Source organism: Schistocerca cancellata, chromosome 3 (assembly GCF_023864275.1).
Source record: "Schistocerca cancellata isolate TAMUIC-IGC-003103 chromosome 3, iqSchCanc2.1, whole genome shotgun sequence".
NCBI classification, from domain to species: domain Eukaryota; kingdom Metazoa; phylum Arthropoda; class Insecta; order Orthoptera; family Acrididae; genus Schistocerca; species Schistocerca cancellata.
This window is the reverse complement of record NC_064628.1, coordinates 534,475,352-534,487,456: the sequence shown is the minus strand read 5'-3', so window position 1 is coordinate 534,487,456 and position 12,105 is coordinate 534,475,352.

The window sequence follows — 12,105 nt, the reverse complement described above, 5'->3', positions numbered from 1 at the left end:
CATTTACTAAAAGAATGCATTTTACATCGCCCAGCACTGCCGCTTAGTGAAAGAAAAAAAAAAAAAAGAAACACGAGCTTATCGAGTATCGAACCAGATTTACGACTAGATTCGGGACATCCTTGCAGATAAAACTCAGTATGGCACTCTTAACGTAACAAAATCTACAGATGTAAATGTAATTTCTGGATTATAGCAAGGAAGTGTCATAGGACCGTTGCTGTTTACAGTTTCTATAAATGGTCTAGTAGAAAGCCCTGGAAGCTCATTAAGGCTGATCGCAGATGATGCGGTTGTCTATAAGAAAGTAGCAACGCCAGAAGATTTGCAGAATGACCTCTGGAGAATTGATGAATGGTGCGACTCTGGAAGGTGCCCCTGAACGTAAATAAATGTAACATATTTGCGTACACAAAAAATGGTTCAAATAGCTCTGAGCACTGTGAGACTTAACATCAGTCCCCTAGAACTTAGACCTACTTAAACCTAACTAACCTAAGGACAACACACACATCCATGCCCGAGGCAGGATTCGAACCTGCTACGGTAGCGGTCGCGCGGTTCCAGACTGTAGCGCCTAGAACCACTCGGCCACTCCGTCCGGCCTGTATTGTTCATCGTCTGGGATTCTTACCAGGTAGAATTGACAGAGACAGAGAAGACCCAATGCAAGAGGGGCGTTGTGTATCACGGAGAGGGTTACTATTAAAGTTTCGAGAGCACTTTTCTGGAAGAGTCGGACAACGTATTACTTCGTCCCACCTGCATCTCGCGAAATGACCACGACGAGAAATTTCAGAAATTAGACCTAATGCAGAGGATTACCGTCAGTCATTCTTCCCACGCGCCATTCGAGATGGAACAGGAAGGGGAGTATCAGTTAGCGGTATGAGAAACGTTTCCCGCTCACATCCTTAGATGGCTTGAGAGCTATGATGTAGGTATGGAAGTATCGATATCATGTGAGCTAGAATCGGTGCCTCGACGTGTGGTATCAGGTGTTTTCCTTGGTGCGTGGCGAGAGGGTGAGTGTGCCGCGGCGGTAGTTTCAGCACAGTACGCAAGCGTGCGGCAGAGGATGGGTTTCTGGTAGGACTATGGGCACGAAGACTGCTGGCGGCCGCGAGCGCATCAACCCTGCCTAATCTCAGTAACAGTTGCTAACTTGCATGCAAAGGCGACGGATTTGGAGCTGACCATATGATTAGTGGGTACATCTAAATTCTACCGCTCCTTCCTGTGCCTTGCTTAAATTTTTTGAGTGAAATAAGTTGTAGAGTTCTTTGCTGAGTGTGGGTCCAGTCGCTTACCACTCCCGGATCCCCACATTCTTGACATTTCAGTAACTTTATACACACACACACACACACACACACACACACACAGAGAGAGAGAGAGAGAGAGAGAGAGAGAAACACCATCGGAGATATGTAAATGATTAGAACTGCAATACCCTACGAAAGGTAGAGCGGCCACGAAGTGCCTTAGAGTTGTTTATGTTTAGTGTTGTTACCAGGCCTGGTAGAGTGTGGGGCGGTCAGAAACAGCCTACAAAGCTTATTTTTCAAGATGTGCTGTGAAACAATTGCAAAGAAATTCGTTGCATTTTGCCGTTTCTGAGTTGATTGGACTGAATTCAACCAGCCAGGCACATTCAAATCGCCCACCACATATAATTAGTGTCCGTCGTTCTCACAGTGTAGATCAGGGCTCGCCAAGATTTGCACTGCTGGAGCGTTTCTGCACTCTGCGAGAACAGCTGTATCTGTTCAGTGCTTTCGCTTCCACCACCACAGCCCTGTACTGAGTAAGTGTTTGAAGTCAGTACACACAGGAAACTTAAAACGACGTGTTTGCAACACAATGCAACTACTTATATGAGGAGAATATTGCAAGATACCTTCACAGGCAGCATTTTATCATGTATGTTTATTCTCAACTTTTTATTTCTCTGCAATAATTTTTATTACTTGATTAAATAAATAGATTAGATAGAGCTAATAGGATTAGTAGAACTATAAAAAGCTTTACAGGCAGGAATTTAAAATAAAGTTGTAATTTTTTTTCATTTTCGTTTTAGAGTATGTTAGTAGTGGAACAAGGCAGGAGCCACCTCACTCTCCATTGTTGCCAGACGTATCCAAGATGGCAGCGATGACGTCAACCAAGATGGCGTCCTGTAGACTTGGCAACAGTGCATGATATCATCCAAACTGGCGGATTTTCGCGGTAAGATAGGTCACTTGGGCTACCTCCACTAACCTAAGTCATCTCATCGCAACCTCTTCCTAGGGGTTGCCGGGAAAATGACTCAGCCTGCACCGGGCTTCTGGAGAAAGGAAGGTGTGTACTGTATTTATTTTAGAACAATTAATTTAGAGATGGATTTTGTGACATAGTATATTCATTACACTGATACAAAACACACGCTCTGATATGCTTGGGGTCATGTCACACAGCCTACATACCTGTAAACTACTCCTAAATTACCGAAATAACACACTACAAACGACTCTTAAGTTGAAACTTCCTCGCAGATTAAAACTGTGTGCCCGACCGAGACTCAAAGTCGGGACCTTTGCCTTTCGCGGGCAAGTGCCCTGCCATCTGAGCTATCGAAGCACGACTCACGACTGTGTGCACGACTCTCGGTCGGGCACACAGTTTTAATCTGCCAGGAAGTACTGATAACATTGTTCGAATGTGAGGCAAACCACACGAATCAATGCACCCAAGGCGTGAACAAGCTGTTGGTAACTCTGTAATGGTGTGGGCTGTGTTGCTATGGAATATGCTGGGCCCTCTAGTCCAACTGAACCGATCATTGACTGCAAATGTTTATGTTCGGTTACTTGGAGACTGTTTGCAGCCATTCATGGACTTTATATTCCCAAATATTTCCTCGGACTGCAGTTGTTCGCGACTTGTTTGATGAACATTCTGGACAGTTCGAACAAATGATGTGGCCACAGAGAGTGCCTGACATTAATTCCATCGAACATTTATGGAACATAATCTAGATGTCAGATCGTACACGAAATAGAACACCGGCAACATTTACGCCATTATGGACGGCTAGAGATGTTTTATGGCTCAATGTTACTGCAAGGGACTTCCAGTGATTTGTTGTGTCCGTGTCACATCGAGCTGCTGCACTAATCCGGGAAAAGGAGGACCGACACGTTATTAGGAGGTATACCATGACCTGTCACCTTAGTGTACGTAGAGAGGGAGAGCCGTCCGCTGTGGCCGAGCGGTTGTAGGCGCTTCAGTCCGGAACTGCGCTGCTGCTGCGTTCGTAGGTTCGAATCCAACCTCGGGCATGGATGTGTGTGACGTCCTTGGGTTAGTTAGGTTTAAGTAGTTCTAAGTCTCGGGGACTGATGACCTCAGATGTTAAGTCCCATAGCGCTTAGAGCCATTTGAACCAGTTGAAGAGAGGGAGAGAAAAGATACAACGAGAGAGAGAGAGAGGGGGTGGGGGAGGGAGGGAGGGAGCACAGAAAGTAACAGTAGTTTGATTTTCAACACTTTGGTACATAAATTATAAAAGAGAGTACCTCCAGATATGCTTGCAAAAGTTTGGGAGTAGTCTTACTAGATGTATATGTCCGGTGGAGGTTAAATAAAAACTGTGATCCTAAACGCAATGGTAAGAAATCTCCCAAGGTCGGATGCACTTACATGCCCATAAACTGTAGATCCATGTAAAATCGAATGGTACTTTTGGAAACAAAAACTTTGTAGTTCTATGTGCAAGTGAAAACTCACCCAATAATTACCATTATCATTCGCGTAGAAAATATAGTGTTCTGAAATCGAGTGAATGTTTTTGAAACACCATGCATAACGCTGTTGTTAATGATAGCAAGTAACTGAAGAGATTTCTGCTGTCTAAACCCATCCGAAGACTGATGGCGTAGTGGCACATCGATGCATGGTTATGTTGTGATGTTCACTATCGCGTTAGGTGTATGTGCCTTTAAGTATCTTCAAAAACAAACAACGTATTCAACAACGCTTTTCTGGAACTTACCAACTGCCAAACAGCTCCAAGTCTGGAGCCAGCATGAGCTTCGTACTAAAAAGGCAGTCGCAAGAAAATCGTGCAGGATTACAACAAGCGTGACGTATCCATTAATATGATAGCGCTGCGAAACATGTTGTGAGGGACGCTGTGTCAGATTGGAAGCTGATAAGAATGTTTGGGATAGGAAATGAAGTCAGCAGGGTCCGTGTTTAACCTGTTGATCCGACAGTTCTCGTATCCTACGACACTGTCGTCCAGGGCTGTGAGAACATGAGACGAACATCGTGGCAGGTGCTGCGAACGTGACCGCAGCTGCAGGTGTCAGCGTCGCTCCAGCTCATACAGATGCTTGTAATAATTTCCACAAAGAAACTTTGTCTCCAAACTTGGCAGTAAATCCAAAGTGATTATGATCGTATGTGAAGTATGCCAGCGGCAAGACACAATCAGTGCTTTCTCTGCGCGATAGCAATGGAAATAACATCGATGACAGTGCTGCTAAAGCAGTGTTACTAAACGCAGACGAAGTAATTATTCCAGAGTTGGAGTCAAGAACTGCTGCCAATATGAGTAACTTAGAAGTTGATATCCTCGGTGTAGTGAAGTAACGAAAATCACTTAACAAAAGCAAGTCTTCCGATCCTGACTGTATACCAATTATGTTCCATTCCGAGTATGCTGGTGCTATAGCTCTATACTTAAAAATTACATACAACCGCTCGTTCGACGAAAGATCCGTGCCCAAAGACTACGCGTTACACAGGTCACGCCAATATTGAAGAAAGGTAGTAGTAGTAATCCAGTAAATTATAGGCCCATATCATTAGCGTCGATATGCAGCAGGATTCAGCAACGCATGTTGTGTTCGGACATTATGAACTGCCACGAAGAGAACAGTCCACTGGCACACAGTCAACATCCATTTAGAAAAAATCTTTCTTGTGAAACACAACTAGCTCTTTACTCACACGAAGTGATGAGTGCTGTGGACAAGGAAATTAAGATTGATTCCGTATTTCTAGATTTCCAGAAGGGCTTTGACACCATACGTCACAAGCGGATTGTAATCAAACTGAGTGGTTATAGAACGTGTCTCAGTTATGCGACTAGATTCGCGATTTCCTGTCAGAAAGGTCACAGTTCGTAGTCACTGACGGAAAGTCGTCGAGTCAAACAGAAGTGATTTCTGGGTTTTCCCAGGGTAGTGTTATCCTTATAGGAGGCAATCTGAGCAGCCGTCTTAGGTTGTTGGCAGATGAAGCTGTCGTTTATCGTCTAGTAAAATCATCAAAAGATCAAGAATGGTTCAAATGGCTCTGAGCACTATGGGACTCAACATCTTAGGTCATAAGTCCCCTAGAACTTAGAACTACTTAAACCTAACTAACCTAAGGACATCACACACACCCATGCCCGAGGCAGGATTCGAACCTGCGACCGTAGCAGTCCCGCGGTTCCAGACTGCAGCGCCAGAACCGCTAGACCACCGCGGCCGGCATCAAAAGATCAAAACTAATTTCAGAATGATTTAGGTGAGATATCTATACAGTACAAAAATTGGCAACTGACTCTAAACAATGAAAAATGCGAGATTATCCATTTGAGTGCTAAAAGGAATCCGTTAAATTCCGGGTACACGACTAATAGAGCAAATATAAAGGCCGTAAATTCAACTAAATACCTAGGAATTTCAATTACGAACAAATTAAATTTGAAAGAACACATGGAAAATATTGTGAGGAAGGCGAACCAGAGACTGCGTTTTACTGGCAGAATACTTCCCGAATACTCAGCAAATCCACGAAAGAGACTGCCTACACTACGCTTGTCCGTCCTCTTTTGGAGTACTGCTGCGCGTTGTGGGATCCTTACCAGACAGAATTAGGGAGTACTTCGAGAAAGTTAAGAGGAGGGCAGCACGTTTTATATTGTCGAGGAATAGGACAGAGAGTGTCACTGACATGATACAGGATTTGAGGTGGAAATCATTAAAGCAAATGGGTTTTTCGTTGCGGCGAGGGCTTCTCGCGAAATTTCTATCACCAACTTTCCCCTCGGAATGTGAAAATATTTTATTGGCGCCGACCCACATAGGGAGAAACGATCATCGTATTAAAATAAGGGAAATCACAGTTCGCACCGAAAGTTATAGGTCTTCGTTTCTTCCGCGCGCTGTTCGAGAGTGGAACAGTACTGAATTAGTGTGAAGGTGGTTCGATGAATCCTTTGCCATGCACTTAAGTGTGATTTTCAGAGTAGCCACGTAGATGCAGACGTAGATGTCTCACGAAGTAGGCAGCGACAGACCTACGTTGAAACCCTACAGATTCTTCAGAAGATGAGGAAATAGTGATCTCAAACTTTTTTCTGTTAACTTTTAGTAATTTTCGAAACCGTATGTATGGGTAAAGCTGATAAATCTACACTTAGTAAAGAGCTGTATTTAAGAGAATTATGTGTAATACCATACCAAAGCATCAAACGACAGGACTACGCAGGTTCATTCACGTTTCGACATGCACAGACCTGTTAATCTGGCATAGTGATGTATCGTTATTGAGCTGACTGTATCGGTGTTAGCACGAATATCAGTTGTGAATTATTATGTCCTAGGTTTCCATGTAGAGTGTATTGTGTACGTTGTGTTTTACTGTTTTGTTGCTTCATTATGCCAAGTAAGTGTGTAAATCATGCAGATAACATCTCCTGAGCAGGCCCTCAAGTCCGAGAGGTGACTTTTCACGCGAGTTGTGAAAGAGAGTTGTGAACACTACTTTGGCTGCCACATGGGTGATTTGTGTAAGAGCTGAGCCCCAGATGTATATTGTGTTTCCTGTGTTAGACTGTTGACTGGGTGAAAAATTGGTACACATCATAAACCATTTGCCATTCCCACAATTTGGAGAGAACCGACAGATCATCTAACGGATTATTATTTTTGTTGAACAGATATTAAAGGAATCACATCCAAATCAAAAGACGGTTATGTATCCCAATTTGCCGTCTGGACTGAGGTCTGTCTTACACAATGAAGAGGTCCGTGTGGCAATACATGCGGATACGACCTTAACCTAAAACTCTCATTCTGACCTACCTTAAGTTTAAACTGATTCAGATGAAAACAAAAACGATCCTACATGTAAGGCAGTAATTGTTCATCAGAGCCATACATTCCCAATAAACAGTACCTTAATGGCCTGTCTAAACAGCAAGCTGAAGAACTAGAGTTTTAACTTCCAGATTCAAGGGCTAGAATCTAATCCGACAAGATGTACGTATATGTAGTTATCATCAGCGCCACTGTGCTTTCAAAGACTGCTTTTCTGAAGAAAATGTATTGTGTTTTACAATGATAATTTATCTGTTATGGTAACTAATGCCCACCAAAATCGGTCAGAAGAGAGGCTGTTATTCGTAGACTGCTCTAAAGTTGGTTTGAAAGCTGTGCTGCTACATATTGACAATGAACTTCCATCAGTACTTTTAGGGCATGCCGTTGATATGGAAGAGATATATGATAACACGAAACTAGTTTTAGACCAAATCAAATGTGAAAAATATAAATTGAATGTTTATGGTGACTTAAAGGTCATTCCTTTACTGCTTGGTTTGCTACTTTGGCTCAACAAATTTTGGTGTTTTTCTGTACGACTGGGACAGCAGAAATAAAAAGTCTCAGTACGTTAGAAAATATAGATCTCTTATCCCCGACCAGAAAAAATGTGACGAATGTCCTTTAAGTGAATCATGTAGAGATATATTTACCTCCATTGAATATTAAGTTGGGAGTAAAGAATTCGGTTGCAAAGATACAGATAAACTTTCTGATGGATTATTGATTTGAACATGAGATTACCCAAAGTCAGTGATGCTAAACTGTAAGAGGATATTTTTATAGGACTATAAATACGGTGCTTAAAGGCTGTTGAGCGTTATGAAGATCTGGAAAACCAGCATAGCAGTCTTTAAAAAATGAATGTCACATTTTCCGTGGAAACCATAAAGCATGAAAATGCTGTGTCACAGTGGGTGATCTGCTTTCCTATGACGCCAAGGAATGCAACACGTCATTGAAAATACACTTCTTGGACGCTCACTTAGACTTCTTCCCGGTAAATCTTGCAGCTGTCAGCAATTAGCACGATGACCGTTCTCATCAACAAATTTCGATAGTGGAAAAAAGGTACCAAGGCAAGTAGAGTTCTAGTATTCTGGCTGACTACGGCTGGACCGAGAACAGAGATGTTCCAGATGCAAAATATGTCAGAAAATCACAATCCACGATATGTGATACATTCGCAAATGAATGTTTGCATCATGAACAGTTTTCTTGTGGGTTTCTTTCATACGTTCTATGTATGTGGGTCCTAAATTCGGTTTATACCACGTCTCCGAGTTCGTTTTATAAATATGACACAGTGTATGCCCGGCATCAGTGTACACATAAGCATTTGATACTTCTACATGACACATAGGTCATGTTCCTTCTTTTACTTCCTTGTGAGGTATTGTTTCCTTCCATTTATCATCTTTTACAGTTATTTTGTCTTACAGTAAGTTATTTCAAGGGATTTGCAGATAATGCTTGTCCGACTGTCAAATAAAAATCGTGAACAGTATTTAAAGAAGTTTTCATAGATAGTATAATTGTACAATGTATTGAGTGGGAATTCGTGATGGTACGTTTTAGATATGTGACAATGGATGTATCTGTTCTTTCTGTCAAAATGTTCGGTGTAAATTCATTTGTAAAGTCTTGCCTTTGTTCTCATTCTATGTTAATCTGTTTCTATGTAGCTTGACCGGTAAGTTGATAATGCTATCTTTAATGTTTTATGCATACTGGCCTGAAGACGACGCAATGAAGTATCGAAACTGGTAGCGACAAAATAAAATAAAATCATAAGGACGGCTGTAGGTGTTTTTATTTTTTATCATTTATTACATGAGACTCAACTAAAAATCATCATTTCTCTTCATTATCAATACCTATGACAAGGTTTCAGACTTTACGTGAGTAACGTCGACGGGACGATGAGGAGAATTCCACGGACCTGCAAGCAACGAGGCGGCTACAGCTTCGGCCAACAAGTCAAAAAGAATTATTCTTTTCAAATCTCGCTGAACTAGGAAACATACGACGAGACGAAAATAGTTTGTGTTTTATCAGAACATTAGATTACATTTCACACACAGACAAACAGCTAATGATGTACAATACAGTACAAAACAAGTTAAATCTCATATTTTTATTCTTGTGAAATAAAATACGTTCAGTTCTGTCGGTCTGTGTATTGGGACGATTAAAGTTAACCTTCGCAAGCGCAAAGGCAGTCTCATGAGTCTCACAAGGAAATGATTGGTTAGTACCACAAGAATCATAAATGGAATTGGGTACGTGCAAGGATTATGAACTCTTAGAGTAATGGTGATAGTGTGATAGAGGCCGTCCGCGCAGTGCACGTATTTGTGCACTTTGTATAACATGAAAACTATTAAACATACTTAAATACAAAAACGCTTATCTCTGAAATACAAAATGAGTTTTTTGTCTGAGCGTATGCTAAGTGTTGATCTGTAGCGATTGATGGCTGCGCTACCGCATTTACCATTAGTGTTCTACACAAGTACCCACCTAAAATACCGAAAAATCATTTAATATATAATAATACTTCTGACGCTTGGAAAATGTGAAAGATATTTGTGTATGGCGGTGCAGCTAAACCGTATGTGGAATTACAGTGTGGCCTGTTGCAGACCGTGAGCTTACAATAGTTTCGGAAAGAGGCAAAGAGAGCTTCGAAAAAATCCAGTAACCTACGTATAGCATTTGTTATTAACTTGCTCTATTAGAAAACCATTCTTACTACAGAGTACGCACACGCCCATTGAACTTCACTTACAAACATCGAAATTCAAACGAAGTAAAAAGAAACAGACCACTTTACAGGACATATATAACAGTAATGTCACAGAACTTGAATTGATGTGGTATTGAGTGACGGGGGTTATTAGTATCTAGTATGATCATCAGTGGCGACAGAAAGTATGGATATTTCGGATCACGTAGGCACACGACTCAAATTCGTCCGTACAGAACTAATTTCCGTTTTCAATCGAAATGCCAAGTAGGAGCTTCACGGTGCCCAGCAGTGCATCCGAAAAACAAATTCGTTCTACATGACGGCAGCCGATTAAATTTCCAATGCACTGCTTAAGCCAATAGTGTGTTGCAGCATGATGTGAAACAAAAACCTGCATCAGGTGTAAGCGAATAGAGTCAAGAAATGAAGAAGAGCTAACTCAAAATAAATAAATAAATAAATAAATAAAATATAAAAAGCCTCCCACCACGACCCAAAGTAGAGTGTAGAGTGTTGTGGCTAACTTCAGATTCGCCACCACAACACCACAACACGTCACACCTTTCATACGTCCTGCTAGGCCAAAATGGGCCATGCAAGACAATACACCTCAACACCAGCGTGTGTGCGTGCGTGTCTCATTGGATAAGACAGGATAGCGTCATATTAATGTATCAATGAAACGAGTCGACGCGAAAAGCAGACGCGTTTCAAAAAGAGCAAAAATTTTCCATATAGGTTTATAAACCTATAGTTTTCACTGGCAGCTGTCAGCTCTTGCGTAAGCCTGCTCAGAATATGTGTTGCAAGGTGCTCCATGAACGTAAAATGAGATCTGGAACATAAATATATGTATTACTTAGAAAAATACTTAGCTTTATTTATCACCTATATTATCAAGAAATTGTACCCAGATGTTTCCTTCGCGTAGTCCATATTGGAAGAGTTAGCTGACACGTCAAGTCATTCTTTAGCAAAGATAAGTTTAAACGTAGTGAAATTAGGTGTTGTGATTTCGTTTGAACCTATAACACGTAACTATTTAAACTAAATCACACATTCATCGTCTTAGTGGTGCTACAGTCATGATGTCTCTAGGCGGAAATATTATGTTTCTTTTCTTGTCTTTCAATGTCCGCTTTCTTTTTTTGGAAGTGTACTGTTCCTAGATGCTAACAGCCTTCCTATACGAAATCTCATTAAATTTTGGTAAGTATTTGCAAGAAGGCCTCACACTGACTCGGAAATATATGATAAATGAAATGTATTAGTCGGCTGCTATAATGTTTCTTAAAACGTGTACAAAGGCTGTTCCAAGGAAGTGTAAGAGGAGAAAAGTTCTAACAGTCATTCCTTTATTAGTGGGAATCGTTCCATTAATAGCAGTTTTCATGATAAAAACGAGCCTCATGAAATGAAAACTTACCATTTATCACTGTATTATGAAAATGTAGCATTACGTTCAACTTTAGATCAAATATATGTATTTTTACTACCGCGATTCAAAAACTTGATTACAAAATCGGATCCTAATTGTTCCACAAGTTTTATCGTTGTAAATTATCATATTCTTTCAAAGTACAAAGTGCAAATGTACAAAATAGGATATCATGGAATAACATACAGTTTAAATCATTTAGAAATGACGAAGGGAACATTGATCAACGATATTGTTCAGCAGTTCACCAATTGATGTGCTTTACTTAACTCTCATATAACTTCGCGTCCGCCTCATGAGAAGCATACGATCCCTTACGTACTGGAAGAAGAATAACAGACATTCACTTCACAAGAAAGGACCTCTGCTTTATAACTCCGGTGATAGAGTGTCGAGTAAACGAAAATAACACCTTCCTGATCGCATCTCTCACATCCGTTCTACTTGTCTTTTTGCTGCGCTGATTCAATACAGCCTCCAGGCTGTCATGTGTAACGGAACCGGTTGTGCAGGCTTCCTTCACGCCGATAACACTATTACTTGACTACCAGTGTTTTTGCACCTAGTTTATAGCACAGTTCATCAAAACGTCAAGTAATCACTCGCACGCAAAACTCAAAAAAGGCTGAGAAATCTGCAGTTTGTACACTGTGGGACTGTTATGCGGTCCTCTGAATGTGTCCGGAAGCGCTCTATCGGTGTCGAATCTGTTCGTTTCTTTTCCGTTTTGTTCGGTAACTGGATCAACAGAGACAAAATACTGCCTTGGTAAT